This window comes from Strigops habroptila, chromosome 5 (assembly GCF_004027225.2).
Source record: "Strigops habroptila isolate Jane chromosome 5, bStrHab1.2.pri, whole genome shotgun sequence".
Classification (NCBI taxonomy): Eukaryota; Metazoa; Chordata; class Aves; order Psittaciformes; family Psittacidae; genus Strigops; species Strigops habroptila.
In genome coordinates, this window is record NC_044281.2 from 49,750,038 (window position 1) to 49,772,480 (window position 22,443).

General features: G+C 39.5%; 1 protein-coding gene across 10 annotated transcripts in view; it reads left to right on the plus strand.

Moving 5' to 3' along the window:
• The window catches only part of NCKAP5 (NCK associated protein 5), a 408,143-nt gene that overhangs the window by 21,124 nt on the left and 364,576 nt on the right, over positions 1–22,443 (plus strand). For 8 of the 10 annotated variants that reach the window (XR_003991395.1, XR_003991396.1, XM_030485814.1 and 5 more), the window contains exon 1: positions 10,399–10,647. The exons of the other annotated variants lie outside the window; for them this stretch is intronic. The gene's annotated coding sequence lies outside the window, so the exon portion shown is untranslated. Of the gene's footprint in view, positions 1–10,398; positions 10,648–22,443 lie in introns of those variants that run through there. 10 annotated transcript variants of the gene reach the window in all.

Sequence of the window (22,443 nt, forward strand, 5' to 3'; positions counted from 1 at the left end):
TTTTCATTATATTTTAATAACAGTGGTTCAGCTTAGTCCTGGTTGTAAATTTCTGTTTGGTAATGCATCTGGATATTTTAACCCAATCTGAACCTGTTCAGAGTATGATGGCCAGGATTCTGAGTTTGGTGGAAACCTTCAGCTATGTTAGGTAGCAGCAAGAAACCACAGATAGTGAACAGTCCTATTGGATCCAGCAAAGATGCTGACATTTAATTCAGGGGATTCCTAGTGCTGCACATGGAGGGGGGGAGAAAAGTGAACTGTAAAGTTAAGTATTATCTTATCACTTGCCAGAATTCTAAATAATCAGAGCAGACTTCTCATGAACAAGACAAAGTTCAAAAATTACTGTAGGCATTTCAAGCATTCATAAACTGACTTTTTTCAGGGGAGATTGGTAACCCTGCAGGTCCAGCTAGGTGAATAACTATAATTAAGTTCTTCATCTGTGATGCTTTATAAATACTATTTTTCATTAGTATCATTTTATGTAAAAGCTTCTGAAATGCATAGGCCTTAAAAATGGAAACCTAGTTTTAGGACTTCATCTCCATGGAAAAATTACTGCAATATTAACAGTAAATCACTACAGAATAGTTATTCTACATCGATTATCTGTGCAGGTATTTCTAATGCCCCCTACACGGTAAGATTACACAGAGTGACAACTGTGCTGTCCTATCTTTACAGCAAAACTTTTATGGAGACTAGCCCAAAGACTGTCTAGCTCAATAAAATTATTCTAATTTGGGTCATTACACTAAGATGTAATGCTGACCCTGCAATGGGAAAATGTCTTTTATAGTTCATAGGTTTTTTAATACAGTGGAATAGCTGAGTTTCCTATAGGATAAGAATGACTTTCATTGCTTACATTGATAATGGTTTAGGTGATTATAGTTAGATTATATCGTGAAAGCACAAATCAGCATTACAATTCTGGCTGAAATCCTGATATTTTGAAATCCTTTGAGTGGCAGAAAGTCCTAGGTGTTAATTGGGCCTCGTTACAGAAACAAAAAGAGATCTTGATATGTCCTAAGCCTGCATAACAATAATTTCCATCTGTTTAAAGACATGTGCCAAAGTTAGAGCACTATAGAAATCACTCATGTCCAAGCTTCTGGAATGTTTGGAAGAGCTGTGAAGAGAAGTTGCTGATATTGTAGACAATGAGCAGAATAGGCCTCACTTAAAATTCTTAGAAAATGTACATTTAGCTGTGGCATCATATAAACAATACTAACGGGTAGTACCCACTCAGAGAGTAAGATACAGTTCTGCATGCTGGAAACTGCTGTATCGGTAACGTTGGAGGGGTAAGAAAGCAGCAACAGGCCAAGGGAGACATCAGAGAAGCTGTTCCAGGTGTCTGCGATAGCTGACCTCTTGGTCAACACACAAGACTTGATCCAAGTCGTTCAGCAAAGTAACCTAGAACATGAAGTAGGGCAAGAATATCTGGGTTAAAACTGTGAAGGTTTTGTATTTTCAGGATGTACTAAATATACGAAGTGGTTCTGGCTAGTGACAGCTAATCCCTTTAATTAACGCATATAATCATGGCTGTATAAAAGCTATGTGCGTGGCACTCAGCCTTTGAAAGCAGGTTGGAGTTGCTCATCTCAATTGCTAAGATTGTGTTTGAAATCAAAGGAACGTGGAGCAGCCCTAGCAGTGCTTGTTAGTAAGCTGGAACGTACACTGTGGAGATAAAGCATTTTTCTGCTTTCTCTTTCTGAAAGCAGAATGGACACTTTTGATACTTCTGGTGGTCATACGGCAGTGTCAAGCAGTGAAAACCGAACTGACTCTAAATCTGATTGCTGGGCTGGAGAAGGACTGTAACCACATTTGCACAGGGCTCTGCTGAGGCTATTTCCTGTGTTGTGCTCCACGTAGCGGAGTTAACATGGCCATGTCACTTCCCAGAATGAAAGTAACTTATTCAAAGCTACTTCAAACATCCCTGCAAGTCATTGCACCGCGCTGTGCGAGTGTCACCTAGCACCAGTCTCTTGCACTTTTGTGCACTTTCCATAGTAACATATGGTAGCACAAAGGGAATGGAAAATGCAACTACATTGACTTGCTAGTATGCTACAGGGCTTTATCACATTTAATTCCAGATAAGTAAAAGGTTATCACAGTTCTACTGTTCTCTGTTAGTCATGTTAGTGTTTATAGTAACATCACTGAGCAAAATTTGCAAGGACCTCTTGAAGGATTTGGGAAAAGTTCCATGTAAAATATGAGACCAAAAGTTGGGCAGTTATTTTCTTCAGATCTAATTCACATGGAAGTCAGCAGCATCTGATTGCATTTCTCTATTGCAGTTGTTTCCTTTAACCATAGATTCCCATTAAAACAGCTCTTTGACAACAAAATTATTCAATCATTTTATTTTAATGTGTGGCGTTAAGTAAGCTGGGTGGCAAATTGTCTTCTTGAACAGATTGACTTGTTTTACCTGCGGGGAAGGAACAGCTGAACAGCTAGGAGGGAAATATGCCAGTTCAGAAAATTTATTGTAACTTACATATCAGAGACAGAATTGTTTGGTTTTGAATGCTAGTTTGGTTTTGATGCTTTTAATCTAACTGAAGTCTTTATCATACCATTTGAAATTATCCTCAGGGGTTGAGGCTATCACTGAAACTTGCAAAAGTAATTGGTACTTATTCTGTTGTTCACTGTGTTTATGTGATTACAAGATGAGTTTTTCCTCTCCTTACAGCATGCAATAAAATCTTCAGTACTGTAATAGAGAAGTAGTGTGATAAACCAGAACAGCCTTTCTTTGATACACCTGACCTTTTCTATTGGCAGAATGGAGGGTTTTTTCCTTTCAGGAAGACTAAGAAAACTTTCTCCTCACGAAAATAATTTTGGGCTGTTTCATCATCCTTTTTGCAAAGACACACTTTGGTCTCCTTCCCTGGAGGGTGTCTAGCTAGCTGTTAAGAGTTGTTATATTTCACGGATTTAAAGTAATCATAGCATATTGTTGAAATCCTAGTGTGTGTACAGTTTATTACTGCTTTCTACAACAACCCAGGATTTTTCAAGAGGACAGCAGAGAGAGGCCTGAGGACTTGCACTGAGGTGCTTTTGGCTGAGACCTCATGGTATTGTCCAGAGCTTTATTGAGAGTATTGGGAGCAGTAATTCCTAGACTGTAATTTCTTGGTGGTAAGCCATTTCGGCTTTAAGCTTACTCCCTGATTATTTAACCTGTGACATGGATCAACTTTCTGTGGATCTTAGGGGTGTTAAATAACCAGAACACTGGCAATGCATTTCAGATAGACTCCTGTTGATAGTAGTCACTCAGTAAAATGGGCTGCTTTTATGAACTTGTATCTCACAATATGGAATTATATGGTATTAAACCGACGCATGTTGTTGCAGCTTTTATTTAATAAGTCATATGCTGGTTCCTCCCTGTCCTGCTTTGAAGATGGAATTGAAAGACCCAAAGAGAACTTTTAATGATACTAAAATATCTCAAAGAATTTTAGGATTGTTGTTGTCTTACAGCCTTTGGGACAGGGTGGTGCTGAATGCCAATTTTGGTCACTGATTGGCTACACATGGCCTGGTTGTGGTCGGGACCCATGCTGACACTGCTGTATTGGTTTCACAGGCGGCATTGTGGTCAGAGACCAGAGTCACTTGTGGGTACTGATTAACTGTGCCTGTGTGTGCTTTGGCAAATAGAGTGGACGATGGGACTGATCAGGTTGTTACTAAGTTCTCATCAAGGGATTAATGAAACGTGTAAAGGTAGATAGTGGGGGAAGGTTTGTTCTCTCCTCAAGATGTCTGAGGCAGGAAAAAGAATTGGCCTGTTTGTGCAGTTTCCCTATTCTGGTGAAGGTAGAAATAACAGTAGTTGTATTCCATAAAAAGAGCTTCGTATAGCAAGCATGGGAAAAACAAGGAGTAAAAGCCTAGCAAGGGAGAATGTAGCTTGCCTGAGTTAGTGCATTTTTTATTTTTTCTCCACAAGCAGCAATACATCAAGAAAAAGGAGGAAGGATATTTATCACAGAGAGACACAGATTATCATCTGGAGTGGAAAGGTGGGGATGAGTTTAAAAATGGCTGAGAGGTAGATGGCAGCTTTTCATCTTTGTGGTGTCCTTTTAATATTGTGTTATCACATTTGGTGTTAGGAGAGCTGTGTGCTCGCTTGTTTGAGGGAACTACTTGGAACTGCTTGTTATGTTGTGGATTTGCATAATATGTTTAAAGGCAATTTAAATAAAATGTAATTCAGATTTATGTAACCTTCTCTGAAGAATTTTTTCTCTTAATAAGCTGATGCGCTGTTACCTCTGTGCCACACAGAGTAAGGCTAAAGCTTCCAGCCAGATTCTTATCTCCATCTGGTGCATACACATGGGAGGACAGTTTATAAAGCCATCTCAAATAAACGAATTTTATTCCTTATTTGCTCTGTTTGATCTGATTATCATCTCCTATAACAATGCTATGAAATACTATGAATGAGGGATGAAGAAAGCTATCTTAGTGCTTGTTCTCACTTTGGGAAGATGCCCCTTTATTTGGTGCGGAAAGGTGTCAGAATGGAGCAGGACAAGGTAAAGCATAGAGTCAAGAGTGCAGGGCTGTATAGATGGCTGTCTCTGGGCAAGAATCTCTGCTCTGACATGTACAAAAATGTAACTGATTGCTCCAATCCAACGGCCAGTTCATTGATTAAAAGGGAAAGTGGGCTTTCATCCAGGAGGGCAGCAGAAAACAAACAGCTAGGCTAAAAAACAAGACTATTAACCATCTGAAAGAGCATGGAGCCATCGCAGCTGCTGCAGAACCTGTCACGACTTGGCTGCCAAGAAGCCAGATGCTTGCATCAGAGGAATGTGTGTTTCACAAGCCGATACCTCTGCTTTCTGACACACAGCAACATGTCCAAAAAGGCAGGAGAAGAGTGCTAATTAGTCATCCTTCCCATTAGGTGCTAACCGTGCTGGAACACTGACACCTGTAGAAATACATGTTTTCATCAGAAATAGATTATGGAAATAACCTTCTCTTCTTAATAGAGACCACTTTCAATAACCAGCTGGGGACCACTGACCATATGTGAAGTTAAACACTGCACAACTGATTTAATGATTGGATCCATTGGAACCTAAATTTGCAGAGGCTTACCCGTGTGATTAAGGATATACAAAAGCCCTTTAACGCACATCGGTTTTGGGCCTGCTCCAGAATCCACTGCTGCCATCGATTTCAATTAACTCTGGATAAGGTCACTAGTGACTGAATCAATTGCTTGATTCCAGAAACAACAGGAAAGGCAAAGAAGGAATAATGGCTAAATCCATGGAATTAATGAGAGCCAGTTCTATGTGCATATATTTAGTAATCACATTTAAAATGTTTGTGAGTTCTCTTGTAAGTCAGAAACACAGCTTCTGCCTATCTCTTCCAGTTTCAAGTGGCAACACTCAAAACAGACTTTGTATGATTTGCTTAATATTGTGTTTTACAATGAGGCAATTTATACTGAAAACCAATGTCCTTTAAAGACATCCCATCAGTTTTCTCCAATGAATGCTTTTCATAAATGCTACTGAAGCAAAAATTATGGAGCTGAAAAAGATTTAGAAATTGATTGCAAATCACTGCTATGGCTGGAAAAATCGTATATGCTCATTTTAGTTCTTAGCGCATCTAAAAGGCTGGATACAACATTTCATTTTAGCCATTTTTTTTCTTAAATGTCAGAATAGGGTATCGAGGCTTCATCCTGATGCTTAAGGACAGGGTTTCCCATGGTGTAGGTTGTGAGTTAGAGTAAATATTTCTGTATAAATGCCCTCTTTCAGGAGGTAGAATATAATCATTTTAGTGACAGGTACCAGAAAGCACACAGGTCATTACAGAAAGCTGCCCAGGAGGTCGTGGAAGGGGGAGCATGGCAGTGCCAGGCATCGAGCACGACTCAGGAGGACAAACCAGACTGATAATAACCTATGACCCTGTATGTAGTGGAACGGCCTATCAGAAGGCAGTTATTGTTGTTGTGCATTATTTGTTATTTTCTCTGAAGCTTGAGTTCGTAAATGTGACAGAGGAAAGAGCTATTGTTTGTTCCAGCAGTAAAACCTGCCTTAGCTAAAGTCCTTTCCCGTATTCTTGGCATGCAGAGGAGGTAAAAAGCTTTGAAAAATCACCTAGTAAGGTTAAAAACCAAACTGGCTTCATGATCAAAAGCTTACCAGCTTGATCAAACCGCTTCAACTAAGGCACTTTTTGACAGTGAGTATCTGAGGAGATTCATACACTGCCCCCACATGCTTCCTTCTATTTTCTCCACATATTTTAACTTGTATATCCTCTCTGCCAGCTACCCCAGTCTCAGGAGTTTACTGTGCTAACTTGTGATGATCCCACATGCTTGTAGGTATTTGTTTTGTAAGACATACTTATCTGTGTTGGTAAAAATGAGAATAATAGTTATTTTCAAAGAGCATTTTGCTCTTCAGTACGCTGGTGTCATTCTGGAGAAATTTCTGTGATATTTTAGGAACCAGTTCAAGACTTCTGACCATGTGCAGCTCCAAGGAGAGTGAATTCTGCAGCCTATGATTTATTTTACTATTTTTTAAATTTATCCTCCATTGATCTGAGTATTTGTTGTAGGGTACAGATGTAAGAGTTTAGGACTCGACTCGACTTGACTCTATTCTACTCTGTGCTGTGCTATTCTATTCAAATAAATATTTTGGTATTTTAATGTCCTGTAATTTAGTCCTTCTAGACTAAACTGCTCTTCACTCTGCCAGCTTGTCTGTCCTTGTCCGAGGAGTAATATCAGAGGGCAAAACAAGGCTTTTATGTAGCCTGCAGGTTCACCATCTGAAGCTGTACTGAACCACACTGGACTCACAGAACAATTAGACATTCCTCAAGGGAAACACTCTTAGCCCTTACCACCTCCATTTCAACTTGTCGGGCTGTGAGGCTGATCACCTTGTGCCGCAGCTTTACGGGTCTGTAATGAGAGAGTGGACCCAGAGGCCCCTGGGTCTTGTGCTGCGAAGAAGCAAACACACACATCGAGCATGTGCGGCTGCATGGACTTCTGCAGTGCTACACGAAAAGTGCTGTGCAGTTTAGGTGACTTAATCCCATTCCAGTTATGTGTTTTCTGAGAAGATCAGACCTTTGTTTTTGCTTCTTCGATGAGGAGGAACTTTTAAAGTTGTTAATAAAGAAAAATCAAATGTGGCCAGTGAACCTGAAGTTAGTATGGATTTTGTGTTAGTATGACACATGGAGTCTTTAACTGACCCTGGCTATACTGCAGTAGGTTAATTGACATGCTTTACCAATATCTTTGTGTACTTAGATCAGTTTGTTATGTCTCACCTGTTTTCGTGTTGGAAATAAAGCAGTATGAAGCTGAATTTATTTCCTCGGATGGATAACTCAGGTCAGCCCGCTGTGCATCAGTCTGGGAGCAACTGCTGCGGCTCATGACTTGAACATCTTTATCTTTTCACTCAACCTGTAGCTAGGCAAGGACTGAATTCTGTCGTGTATTTTGCTCTAACAAAAGCTGTGACATTCCTTCCAGAAATAAGCTGTATCTGCACAGCCAGTGGCTATATCATATGATGACTTAGAATAGAAATTAGATGGATAAATGCACTGACAGGGTGAGCTAACGGGCACTCCCTTAATAAGGGCTGTAATTTGAAGAATGCAGAATCTCTTTGTCTACCCTCATGGGAATTCTCCCCTTGGGAAGAATAACTTGCTGGTTAAACTTGCAAATCTCAATATTTGTTTCATTGCATGTTTATTTCTACAAGATCTACCAGTTCTAAAAGGATCGAGGTAGAACTTGCTTAGATGGAAGTCTCCAAATAATTGCTTTTGGGCAATTGAAATCACTTAATTTACAGTGCTGTCTGACCAGAGAGTTGTGAGCAGTGTGTCTGCTATCCTGCTCCTGCTCACCTAGGTGTGCTTAGCCTGGACATGCATTAACATTCTCTAGAAAGTTTAGAGACTGCTAAATTTTACTAAATAATACAAATTCTTCCTGAGAGCAGGCTGCAGTTTTCATAGAATCATTATAGAAACATAGAACGGTTCAGGTTGGAAGGTATCTTAAAGACCATCCAGTTCCAAGCCCCCTGCCACAGCAGGGGCACCTTCCACTAGACCAGGTTGTTCAAAGCCCTGTCCAGCATGGCCTTGAACACTTCCAGGGATGGGGCAGCCACAGCTTCTCTGGGCAACCTGTGCCAGTGACTCACCACTCTCAAGCCTTAAGGCTTGCCCTTTTTTATTTCATTAAACATTTTGCTTTTTCACTTAAATCAGTTTTTTTCTTATTTTATGAATCTATACACTCTTGTTTCTTCTACGTGTGTGTCTGCATTAGTGTCATGGAGCAAATCAATTTTGTTTTCAATAGAGCTGGCGTGTAACCTGTGTTTTGCAATTTTAAAAATACTTCTAAAGGCAGGTGAAAAAATTAATTTTATCCTTGGTCTGAGGAAGCACACTGTAAATCAGCATCAGGTTTAAACAAAATCTAACTCTTCTGCAGATCTTATTCATGGGCTTATTCCTGCTGGGATGAGCTGAAGCCTTATGGAACTGTATATGTGAGCACACAGCCTCTTTCACGTTTGCTTAAACAGAGTAGCTACACTATGGCACTTGCAAAGCTGGAGCGAAAGCTGTGTGTTTTGAAATTCATGTTATTGAATATTATACGTTAGTACTTATTACTCCCATAGCCCACTTCATCTTCAAAGTATTTTGAAGACTTCCTGGATCAAACTAGCAAGCTCTCAATGAGCAAGATACAAACCCTTGCTGGGTTTATATCTTTCAGTGGAAGAGGAACACAACCCCATATGTTTGAGTCGGAGCGGTAAATATAACTTCTTGTTGCACAGTATGATGTTTCTTGTGTGCTACAAGCTGATTAGCCACAGGAATAAATGTAGGGGGATTTGTAACAGATCTCCTTCAAAAGCACCAGCTTATGTTTTAGAGGCAGCAAGCAGCAGAGGTAGCGATTGTCTATATGAGCAATTCCATCAAGCTCAGTAGCACTATGTCAGCATGGTATTGCTGCTGCTCAGGGCAAGCACCAAGAAAATCTGTCATTTAGGTCACACAGGTTTTTTTAATGGCACTCTTGCAGGCAAAAGTAAGATTTCAGCTGATGCTGAGTGGTATTGTTCTGGTGTGTCATTGCATCTAGCTTGATTTACATCAGCTGAGGACCTGACCCAAGACTGATTTGCTCTCTATAAATACAGGCAGAGTGGGGGTTGCTGCTTTTATGTGTAGCAATTAAAAGTGTGGTAAAAACTTTTATTTAGCTCATTACTGAGCTCAAGTTTTGATTGTTTTGGTGTTTGTGGAACATGCAGTCTGGGGTATTTGGGTAGGAGTGGCCAGGTATTTCCCAGTACTGGAGCTGTTCATGTGGAAGTGTGCACAGATAACAGAGTTCAACCTGTCCCAACTCTTGGTGGCGCCCCTCCAGCATCTGAAGTTCTGACTTGAAAGGACTGACTTCTGAGACATCAAGGTACAGAATCTCAGCCCCTCTCTTTCAGCAGGAATTCTCAGTGATATGATAGATTCAGATTAGTAGCTGGACTAGTTCTCAAGTGAGTACTCCGTGCCTGGCTGGGAATCAAGTGCCTGTTTTGGCTCAAAAGCACTACTTAGTCTTGGACCTCCACGTCTGAAATAAAAAGGTCAGTAAATGCCCTTAGCACCTAGTGAATAACTATGTTTGATGCTGTTTCTTGCTTTCTTGTATTTTTATTTTTTGGAAGTAAGAGAGTTTTCTTCAAAACACATTGTAACTGAAGTAGAGCTGTTTTAAATCTTGCAGATTTAAGTTACAAAAGTTTGTAATTCTGTAGCTTTTAAAATGAGGAAGGAGTTGAAACTTTCTGTTTACTAAAGTCCTCTGTTCTGTGCTTTAAAATTAATGCAGATTTGCACCCCTAGTTATGTATATTTAAATGAGCAGAAGAATTAGGAGAATTTAGGGGAAAATTTTGGAAAAAGCACTGCTGGCATTTTAATTTTTTCTTTTTCTCCCTGTGCTCTTTCCATGTTGAAGCTGTTTAAGTTGTTCTTTTTCTGCTTTCCCTGCAAGCACTGTTTATTCATTCTAAGAAAACATCAGTTGGATAAACAGAAGTATTTATATGTGTAGCACTGAAACTCCTACTAAGATGCAAATTATGCTGCAGGGAAGATAGTTTGGGCTTTTCTTTCCTCTTTGCTTTTCTTTTTTGACAGTCAGTTAATAAAGACTCAACAATAAGCAGCTGCCTGTGATGTCATTTGGGACTTTGTCCACAGAGCTTGTATTTACAAGTACTGAGCAACTACATAGCAGCAGCAAACCCGACTATCAGCAAACTTCATGTCTGCTGTTACTGGAGGACTTCAGTAGTGCTGTGGATGGTGTAGAAAGCTAACTCTGTTCTTCTAACCACAGACTTTTAAAGCTTGGTAAATAAACACTGGGTAAACTCAAGAGAATTTCTGGACTGCAAAGACTTCTTACGGTTCTGAGTTCTCCAGGGCTGGCATGTTTTGACTGAACTGCTGCAAGTAAGACTTTTGCTGTTTTGGTGTTTTTATCATCTTTGTAAAGCTTATTTTCTCTAGGAGTGTGTCAGCATTGCTATTTGTAGTTTTGCTTTAATTAGAGCAGCAAGTATGTAGTTGTTAAGAGTAATTGCAGCCATGCATCTGAGTGTGGTTCAGCAGCAGAGTAAAGGACAAACGAAAACTTAATTCTGGCTTTTGTTTGCATGAGACTACACTGAAGGGGCTCTCTCTTAATTTAAGTGATGAAACTCTAAGATTCTTAAAATCTCTTGAGTACTGTCATTAACTAAGCAAAAACTAGTCTGTCTTAAGATTGTTCTTTTATCATTTCATGGTATTTATCTGAATATTCAAAGTTAATCTGAATTTTTAATATAATTTCCTTCTTGGTTTTAGTACAATTTTCTTTAAAAACTGTTTTGCTCGTTATGCAGGCATTGATTTAAAGCAAAACTTGACTATTTTTACTTTTAGCCCTTGTTCAAATTCTGGAGGTATGTAAGTTTAAAAGAAAGAATCAAACAGTGCTTTGAAATCTGATGCCTTTTGGATAAAATGAGTTGTCAGTTATGTGAGAAACAGTATTTTTTGGTTTGAGTGTTTGTTAGAAGTACGACAAATTCTGAAACATCAGAGCAGAAAGATTAGTACACTGGTAAGTGCTGTGAAAAAACTTTCTGTACTGCCAGCTGTTTGTGGGACAGAACTATGTTTCTGACCATTGATTAACTAATTTTCAGGACAACCAGCTGTGATTGTCAGGACTCACTCCCATTTTACACAGGGGGAAACAGGCCCATAGATTTGATTTATTAAAACTTAGTTTACCCACTTCAAAAGCTGGTAACAAACCCCAGATCTCCTGCTTCTCATTTCAATCCTTCACCAGAAACCCATTCTAAATTACTGCAATTTCAGTTGTAGTGGCTTTTCCAGATCAGTAACCTGATCACAGTACTGTGTATGAGGAACGCTTTTGGAACTCTTTTATTACTGTTTACCTCTGTTTAATGATCTGTCTTTGTGGAGACAAAGCGCGTTTTTGAAGAATGATATCAGAAAACTAATTGGCAATTATAAGAGGGTAAGCCAGTATAAATCAATCAGATAGGAATTGGGGGATTCCTTTTGAATTGTTAGCACCATTGATTTTGTTTTGCTTTTCTTGCTACTGACTTTGTTTACAAGGCCTCTCAGTCCTATACAGGAACAGATTTTTGGGGCTTCCTGCGAAGGTTTGAGTGACTACAACCACAGATGCCCCTCTCAAGTGACCCTGTTTCTGCACGAGATCAAAACCTGTCTGTCTCTTCTTTTGATGCTCTAATGTAGCTTGGCATGTCAAGATATTGTGCAATTTGGGAGCTGTTGTTCTGTCTTTGGAATTAAAGCATATTCTCCTGAGAAAGAAAAAAAACAGAACAACCCTAAATTTAGCTCTGCGTTAATGCCATGCAAATGGCAAAGGTTTTGGGGTCTTAAATAAGAGCATAGAGGTTTGTTCTTTAGTTGTTCATCCTCTTCCTTCAGAAATAGTATAAACAAAAAATTTTTATGTTCTTTGAAAGACCTTTTTGTAGTTTGGAACTTTCCATTAAATACAAGAGGCAAGATTGTGATGGAGCCCTTCCCTGGGGAGAAGGAACAGGTTTAAGGTTAGGTGGTTTTATCCCTTCCATGCTGACTCCCATGGGCCAGTCCTTCCTCTCCTCTGTCACCTCGTAGCAGTGAACTGATAAGGATATTTACACTTGCAAAATATTCAGGTATCATGTTGGCAAATACCTAAAAAAATCATAAAAAGTTAAAATTTAAAAAAAAGCTCATGTCCCACTTATCTTTCTCCCATGAATTAATTTTAAATGCAAGTCCTAATCTTACAAATGTGAATTTGAGAAAACCTCATGGACTTCTCCGCTATTGTTCTTGTGCATGAGTTGTGTGTAAGTGTTTAGAAGCTTAGATTTAAACAATTAGAAATCCTGCCCCAGTAAATGTAGAGTACAATTCCACTTGCACTTCAGTCAAGAGCAAATCTTTAGCTAATTACCTTAAGAGCAGAAGCAGACTCTCAAAACCTGATGAGCCTGAGGGCATTTGTTTTTCATTTTCTTTTCTTACATTTCCCTTCTCACATTTACATTTTCTTCCTTTTATTCCAATGTATCAAATTAGGGTATAGAGTGAGCTCACTTTTCAGCAGAGGGATCCCCTGACTGGGTTTTCCCTGGATCTGAGAAATCTGCCCTAGGATACCGCATATAATCTGATAACATTCTGGGATGGCATTAAAGGGGACAATTGCCAACAGAATGTCAATTCTTTTGGCTTTCTCACCATCTGAAAAGAAACGGAATAAGTGCAGACTCCAGCCTGTCAGCATCTGGCAAGTGGGACTGAGAGTGGGATAAAAGCCCCAAAACAAAGGTGCCAAAGGGAAGCACAGTTGGCTGAGGAGCTTAGCATGGCTCAGCCAGGGCCAAATACGGTGTGATGCTCTGCAGCTCCTGTGTAGTTCTGCACGTGTTCAGCTCCTGGCAGGATTGGAGTTATGCTTAAGAACAATCTATGCCAAAGCTGCCAGAACACTGCCAGAAGTTACAACATGTAATATGCAGGTTTATTACTAAAACAGGATAAATGTACAATGTAAATAGAACATGAACCATTGATACTTGTAATACTTTGTTCTGTACTGTCTAATGATACCACTCCTGTAGCATGCAGAAACCTGAATTACATTAGGTATTCACTGATGGTTAAATAAATAAGTCATCATGTTTGGGGGATGAAAATTTAGATAGCATTATGTGAAAAATACTTGGAAATCTTTTACGATTCCACTGACTTGCATTCAGGTGAACCAGATAAACATGGTTTATTCAGCAGTGGTGGCTTCTGGAAGCTGGCAGTAGCATTGTCTATGGGCTGTGAATGATGCAGACCTTGAAAAGCAGGTTGGATTATAAAGGAATGGCTACAAATTATGTTGCTGAAATATGGACTGTTAGTAATGACACACAGCAAGAACCAGTGCTACTATTAAACTGCACATTTGATAAGGTTTCCACAGGACAACACTTTTCCCAGCCAAACTAGCTTTGGATAGTGTGTGCGCATAGTAGCGCTGTGCAGAATCAAAAGCATGTCACAATTTATTTCCTTTGACAGTGCTAATTGATTATTATAATTCATCGTTATCTAAATTGTTAAATTCAGCAGTTTACCATATCCTTTTGTTTCTTTGTTGCTCAGACATAATACAATTAGGAAGAGTTAATTACTGCATGTAACAACAGAGGCGAATTTCATTGTCTGCTTCACTTGATTGAAGCTGTGTTGAATCACAGCTGTGGATTTTCAGTAATGGTGGAGAAAAGGAAGCAGGAATTCTTTTGCAATGAAGTTGCTTTTGGTGGTAGTTAGCATTTTTATTTTCAATAGTATTCTTTTTTCAGCTGGGCTGTATTGTGCTTGCTTTGCCTGTAGTAAGTATTACCTAATTGTGCAAACTAAGATCACGTGTGCATTGATCCTGTTGGGAATCGGTGTGGCACTCCTTTAGCAATACAGCACAACTTGACACAAGTAAAAGGATTGCATTTGCGTCTAAAATGACTTACTCCACCAGATATGAGCACTTGGCTTTTTTTCTTCAGCGCTCTGGTGATGTTTAGAGCTGCATCTGCTGGGTAAAAGGAAGTAGTGCTCTTGGCAAGGGAACTCTGGAGAGATTAAGTGGTAGCTTGATTTATTTAGATTCCTAAAGCTCTGATCTACACTGCTATCTTCTAAGATTTGGTGTAACTTTGCCTGTAAAATGTAGGATCTTTTCAGCTGCTCTGAAATGATCTGACAAAATGGTTCATAGTGATAAGATTTTGGGGGGTTGTTTTGCCAGTAGAGGGCCATGTTAAACTGGATAAAATAACTCCTCCTTGGTCTCACATTTTCACTGAGTAACAGCTTAAAGTGTATGGTTGTTTTCAAGGGCAAAATGAGTAAATTACTGGATTTTTTTAGAAGCTACTGAATGATTGATTATTTAAAATCAGAATCACATCACTTTTACAGTAAAACGCAGTTCCATGTCAGTCTAATTAGACTGAATTCTGGTCTTTAAAATACATCACACCTACCTGTTTATTCTAAACTGTTCAAGGTTGATAGCTACAGCCCTAACAAGTCATTAAACTGACGTGGTACACAGCAACAGCATGTAGCTTTGCTATAGTAACACAAATGAGAAAAGAACTGTTTTTTCAGAGGTACGATCACGTTTGATTTTGTTGCGGCCTCTAAACTAGCAGTCATTATTCAGGCTGTAGTGCTGCAGGAGTTGACCTTTGGCAAAATATTTTGTTATCCTCAATCTTTTATACAGGCCTTTTGTGAACTCTGCACAGCTCTCATTTTGCTGATTGCATTTAAAGTCGTTTATTGCACAGTGTTTGCCCTCCTAGCAGATGTTAAAGGATTCCCTGCCTCCCTCTTAAAGGCTACTCCTCCGCAGCATCTAATTATGACCTACACAAAAGATTAACAGATGTTATAATTGTCTTTACTCATTGATTAAATAGTTTCTGCATGATTTGCTCTCTCTTCCCCTCATTGCTGATTTGTGAGGTCTTTTTGGATGAGTCTCTTGCATCTGCAATTTGTTAACAGTGGCGGTCTTCAGGTTTTAACTTTTTGGGTTTGTGGTTCAGTTTCAGCAGGTTGCAGATATTCTTCTGGACAATGTGACAGAAAGTGTTAAAAATGGGTATGTTAATACTTGCTTTAATTCCACATATTCCTGTTTTTCCTCTTCCTGTTAACCATTCCATCTGAAATGTATGTAAAAAGCAGACTAATTTCAATGTATGTAAGTTAGAGATTAGAGGGGTAAATGCTGAGACTTGTGTAGCAGTGATTTTTGTCCATATATGTCAGTTGTCCCTTGCAGAGGAAATTAGTTGCTGGGAAAACCAGTTTAAGAAGAAAATTCCTAGTAGAACAAAATATCTAATAGGACTTTCCTGGTAAGATCTAAGACAACAATTAGAAAACTTTGGCTTTCCTTGGGGTTTTCCTTGGTGTGGTTCTTTTCTCTTTTTCACCTCACAAAATCAAGGTTACTTGGTGCTTGAGCTAACTAATCTCTCCTCTGTTGTGTTCCCACATTGAGATGAGGGCTCTTTTCTCAGGTGGATCCATAGTCCTCCTCCTACAGCACAACAGTACCAAGCTTAACTGTTGTTTAATGTTGTTATAAATCTTTTAGCATCTTGAACTAGGTCAGGCAAAACAATGTTTCTTTTCAGAGAGGTGAAACATCTTGCATGTGTATAATCACTACTGGGGATTTACTTGTACTTAAATGTCCTTCCTTGTTTGAATTCCGTATAACTTTCCTTCTTTCACTGACACAGATGTGAGTTGTTGGCAAGTCCACAAAGACTTCCATGATAGTCTCTGAATGTCCCACAGTTCTATGAAGCTGCATCTGTCATAGGGCTTCAGCCTGAAGTGCTCTGCCTTGCTTAGTTCAAAATTAGTATAAGAAGAAAGCAAAGTCAGTGGAGAGCATTTTCTCACACATTCGCTGACAAAACCTCTGAACGGGTTAAAGAAGAGAAACGGATTAAAGGCTTGAGGCTTGAATTATGGGCTTGATTATTCAAAAGCCATAAAATATTGTGCTGTTCCCCCTGCCTATCCCCCAAATCCTACTCAAACATAAAACTGTTACCTGGATTCCTTGTCAGAGAAACTACCTCATGTTGAGGTTGGGCATACCTTCTCCTATCAAAACCCTTTTTGTATTTTTGGTTACCAAAAATACTTAAGTTCTGTGTGGATCTTTGGGGAGTTTTGACTCAATGAATGCAAATTCATGGATATGTGGGACATCCTGTGTGATTCTGCTTTGCTGATACTTTGTGGATATATACTCTCTTTACCGTGAACACCATGCATAGTGCTGGCTGTGAGAGTTTACAGTATAACCTACAGGGCTCTAGGTTTTTAGCAGTGTTTTTTAATGGTGATATTTCTCTTATTCATGAGTTTTATTAGGCTGAATAATCATCTTCGCGGTGCACAAAAGCATTTGTCTGGGAATTCAAAACTGCTCTAGAAACAGAGGTACTTTGTGAAATTAACGAAGAACACTGTATCCTCCTGGTTTTCCAATGACATCTCAGTGCTCCTGAATACTTTTCATTTATGAGCTGGGGGCAGCAGATTACAGATTCGTAGTAAGGAAATTCCAGGGTGCAAGCTGTGCTTGTGAAGTATATTTTAATTATATAGACTCCTGTCTACTATCAACTTGTAATATTTCATAGAGGTCAATGAACAGCCAGCTGATGGAAATTACTTTTATTGAATACCAACCTGGTCTGAGTTGGAAACACTGATCCAGAGGTGAAAGGCTAAAATCCCAATTACTAATAATTAGATCTATCCAATCTCCATATTATGCTGGTGGCAAAAGGTGTAGGGGTGTAGGTGCTCTTTGCAGTTACACATGAGAAACATTTAGAAGTTACTAAAAGTTCAGCTAAATCATTAAGGATTTTTAACATCTCCTGCTACTGCAGGAAAGTATTAAAGTAAAACCTGGTCTAACATTTTAATAAACAGCTCTCTGTTATGTGTTATATCACTGGCTGTTAGCCCTAACATTTGAGACTGAGCTTCATCTTTATTTTGAGGTTGTGCACGTAAATGAAAGACAGCACCAAATGAACAGACGTCACAACAGTAGCACAATCTACAAAGTTTGGGTTGGTTGTTGTCTGCTTGAGAATCTGTACACTTGTATTTAGTTATGTGCCTTTCCTAAAACTAGTAACTTCCTTCCATTAAGCTGTAATTCCATCGTAGTGTTATTGATCGGAAATACATCACAGTGTTCATAGGAAACTATTTCTGTCATTTCTATTTACAAATCTTTAAGTGAATTGCTTCTCCTTCACCACAAAATTCCCCTCTCACAAGACAATGCTTTAAACAGACATTCTTAAAAAATTATCAATGAGATGATAATTTTTGGCATGGCCCTTGGAAACGAATGGTTCCTGAGGTACACAGCCATGGGCAGCATGGCAACGCAGAGGCAGGCGTGTACCATGAACACTAAGTAATGTTTTCCTTACTCTTGGCAGGCACTAATGGATCCTGTCTCCCTAGTAAAGCACTAAAGTCTCACTTTCACCCACTGGCTATTGCCTGTTGTGGAAGCAAGTTATTCTTTACCTGTTTACTTATTCCTCTCTACCTGAACTCCAGGTTGGGATCCTGTGTGTTACAGGGGTATCCTGAGCTTGGGTGCATAGTTCGAGAGCTTATAATTATGGGGAGCGTATCTGAGACCTCCCTTGCTGAGGTGTCTAACTTAACCAGTAGCAGTGGGATGCTACATCCCCTTAGGTCCTACCTTATGCAGCTGAGATGGGGTGGCTTACCCAGGTGTGAGGCAAAGCGAAGGTTAAGATTTAACTTGAAGGATCCTCACCTAAGACAATGGGAAGGATGAGACTCATTCTTGTGGCTTTAGGTCACACTCTTGGGCAAGAAGTCCCATGAAGACCCCACCTTGCTTTCTCCTTTCTTCCCTCTTCTTGGAGTCCCACTCAGAGGTTCTCTTCTCCCTGATAGCTCCTGGTAGCATCACTGTGAGCCAACAGGGAAAATCAAAGGTGAACAGAACTAAAGGCTGCAGCATCCTGCTCAAGACCCCCACTATTACAGAAAAAAGGGTCTGGTTCTAAATATTAAAAAAAAAAAAAAAAAAAAAGGCTGCTTTAATGCTTCCTGCTTTGGCCTACAGGGGAATGAGGTTTGAATCTGTGGAGGGAGTAGAAGATATCTGGCTCATTGCCTATGTACCTGCTTTTGGTTGGTTGGTGGCAAAATCGTCTCTGCCCCTTTGTTGGGTTGAATTTTGTTCTGGTTTCATTTCCACAATCAGATTAATCTTGACAGAATAGCCAAGAGATGAATGAGAACTGAGTATCTTCTGCTGTACTGTGCAGAATTTGGAGAAAGAATCGTGCCCCACTTTAGATAGATAGTGAGGTACACATCTGGTAGATAGAGTAATGATAGAGCAGCAGCGCTAATAGGAAGTTTCACTATTAAAGTCTTTGACAGAGAGGAATTATTCTGTAAATGGCACTTATATATACTATATATTATTACCTTCACAGTACAGTGGAGAAGCTGAGACAGCAGAAGTTCATGAATCAACCTAAACCACCCACTCAAGAGCAGGGATTCAACTCAAAGTGTGGGCAAACACTTAAGGCTCACCTGAAATGAACCAAGTACATTCTTCCTTGCTTATGTCCGAAACTGTTCCCCCCTCCCACACACACCCCATAAATCTATGCAAAACAAAATACTTCAAAAGGCTATATTTAGTCTCAAAATGCACTTTTAAATTCTAAGAGGATACTTTAGGACACGTAAGTGTATCATGCTTTCCCTTTCCTCACTAAAAATACTTAATTTCAGCTGAAATTCAAGCTGAACAGTAGTATTGGATAACTTTGGTTATTCCAAGACTGGAGGTGCATAAACTATAATCTTAAAAGTTTTACCTAAATCTGCATGGCATTACTTCCAAGAAATAATCTAGGGGGAAAAATCCTATTTGAGGTGTTAACATGAACTCTGTAAGAAAAAGTAGAAGAATAATCTTGTGCCAACCTAACTTGCTTTGCTGGCTACTGAAAGCAAAAATATCTTTCTGTTTTTAGTGAATTATGAACTTCGGAAAGGTCAGTATTTATTTTTTTTCTTTTGTGCCACTTCTGCTGGTTTAATGATTTTTCTTTGCATTCTAAATGTATGGATGTGAGCGAGAGAGACTAGTGAATTTTAATAGTATGCCTCTCTGTAATATTTTCTGGACAGTACTGTATCCGTAATCCCAAAGCGTCAAATTATTATCTGTGATGGCAGACTATATGTTCTTTCCCATTTCACTTGGTAGAACTGAGTGCAGATGAGTTAGAGGCTGGTAGAATGACATAAAACATAGGAGAATTATGAACCTTTTAAGTAGGAAATTCATGAATGTTTTTTAATTTACATTTTTATTACGTTTTTGGCAGATGGAAATTAAGGAATCAGTGTGTGACAGCCAGCCTTCACACTGCAAAAGGGGAGTAAGCACTGCTGGCAGCTGACTGCATGGGGGGAAGGATGGAGTGGCTCTCCCCCCAGCCAAAGCAAAAATCTTCCACTCATTGTCTCTAATATAGATCAACCACCACAATTTATAAAGAGGGACACTGAAAGGGAGAGAAGGGTCTTTTCCTCCCCATAAGAGTCTTCCAAGAAGTCAGTCCTAGCAGCGTCCTCACTTTCAGTGTATTTTATTGTACTTCATCCTGCCTTATATTTTATATGACAAGTGTCATATAAATCTGGGAATCAATCTGTATTGGATTTCACTTCAGGTAATTTCTTCAGATACACAGCGTCGTTTCCCCTTCTTTATTTCTTTTCAGCCTGTTGTTGATAACCTAATCAATTCCTCACTGTCCCTAGTGTTAGCATTTGTCCCTCAAACTTGCAGAGATGGTCGTTCCTTCTCATTTTAGTCTCCTCTTTGTCATTGTTTCAAACTACTATGAAGGGACTTGTTAATCGTTTCTCTCCAAGTCAATACTTTAATCATCTTTGCTGCTGTTGTCTGAATTCCATCAAGTTTGTCTCTATCCTTTTTGCCCAGAACTGAATTCAGTATTTGAGATGAGCTTGCTCTAGAATTGCAGAGGGAAAAAGAGGTGAATGGCTGTTTGGTATGCTGACACTGTTCAGTGTTCTGTCACCATCTAAGGAAATATGGATGAGGACAGAACATCTTTCATTTTTAATGTTTTCATAATAGTTTTCTTGGCCATAAGATGAAGATGGAGCTTAATCTATGTGTATCTGTTCCTCTTAATTTTACGATCTTGATATCCCACAGTCCTACATGCTCTGTTGTGTCAGAATAAAATGAATTTGACTTGGCTGGGAAAATCCCTTGGAATTTTAATTTATGTATACTTCTCGGTATCCAGGGAATACATCTCAGCAAAACTGAAGGAGGTAGAGCTGAATTGTACCCTGTCACCTTTCTGCTGTGAGCATGAAGGAGAGATGTTACTGAAGTGTGCTTGGGAATGCTGAAGCTGAATTCTTTTGGGTGTCATCCTTGGCTGATGTTAGGTTGGTTGAAATGAGAGTAGACTTCTAATTTCGGCAAAGGCTGGACAGCCAGGGACCAGCTGAAGGATTTCAATGCCCACCCTTACAGGAGCAATAGTTATGGTACCTCCAAATTCAGCTCTGGTTCCACATCCCTTTTATGTGTCTTGTCTGTAGCAGTAGACAGAGGTAACAGCACAGTTCAAGGAACTGTAGCTGTAGTTGTAGCTGACCTGGCTGTACAAATCTACAGGACTCCGTGAAGGTACTTGCACAGCAAAGTAAGTGATACGTGAAGAATTTTTTTGATAAAAATATGCACAGAGTCCTGTGCAGGAAGCATGTGGAGCTGCCCAGCCTAATGAGGCTGCATGTTCTTGCTTTTCCATGCTACAGTCTATTCCTTCAAACCAGGGGCTCAGTTCTGGTTTAGCTGGCACTGGAAGAGATCGGCACTGTCTTTCCCCTCTTGTTCTTCCCCAGTATACTGGAACAGCCCTAGAATTTGGGCATGGTAGGGTGAAGGAGCTATTTTCAGGTAATGCAGATAGATGAAGTTGCACCCTTTCCCAGTTATCCTCTTCCAAGGTCATGGAGTGATGACATTGATTTCACTGTACATTATTTTCCTCTTTTTCCCCCCATAGGACAGAAACGGATTACGAGCTTGATTCAGGTTCTTGTCTGAGCTGTTATTGAACCAATACCTTCATTATGAAGTTATTGCCTGTAATGTAAGGATAGGCCTTGACCCACTGGGAGTCTGTACAGCAAGGTGAAACTTGAGACATCATGTTACAATCCACAAAGCCCCAGATTCATTAGAAACAAATTCTGCAGCACAGACGTTGAAATATTTCCTCTAATGCAAATGACTTTTGTTATCTAAGGACAATGTGCAGAGCTGGGTGCTGAAGATGTTACTAGTAACAGAGGAAATATTTTTACAATACTTTATCTGGAGAGTTTTCCTTTGAGCTACATGAACATTTTGAAGTGTTACCCAGTGCTCTGTGGAGTAAACCTAGATGTCACAACGCTGTCACTAACTTAAGATGATTTTAATAATTCCTTATATCCATGAGCTGGAATACATCAGTAAATAAATGATCTTTCATTCCTTTCATCTCTGATGCTAGGGAGGACCAAACGGAGTAGCATTCACTTGGGACACTTCATCTTACAAAACTGCTTTCATTCACCGAAATGTTCTGTTAGAAAATGTTTCTAGCAAAATACTTCATTGTGCATAGACTGCAGAATGAGTGAATGAGAAATGAGAGGTAATTGTAATGAAAAGCTCATAAGTATATTCAGTCTCTGTGTCTGATGGGCCTGTGTTCAGACCACAGAGCCATCCTGTGAGTGTTGCAGCCATCATCCCTTTTAGCAGTGCAGGTGGAAGGGGTGGAGCATGCACAAAACCAATGATTTTTAGTGGTCCCTCTGGACTGTGATAAGGACAGATGGGCAAGCAGCAGAGATGCTGACTGAAATGCATTGGTCTCGGAGAGGAAGGGATCTTTAGGCACATTTCACAAGCTCCTAGTTCTACTTTCAAAAATTGAGTTGGCATTCCACCTTTGTTTACAAAAGAGATCCTGA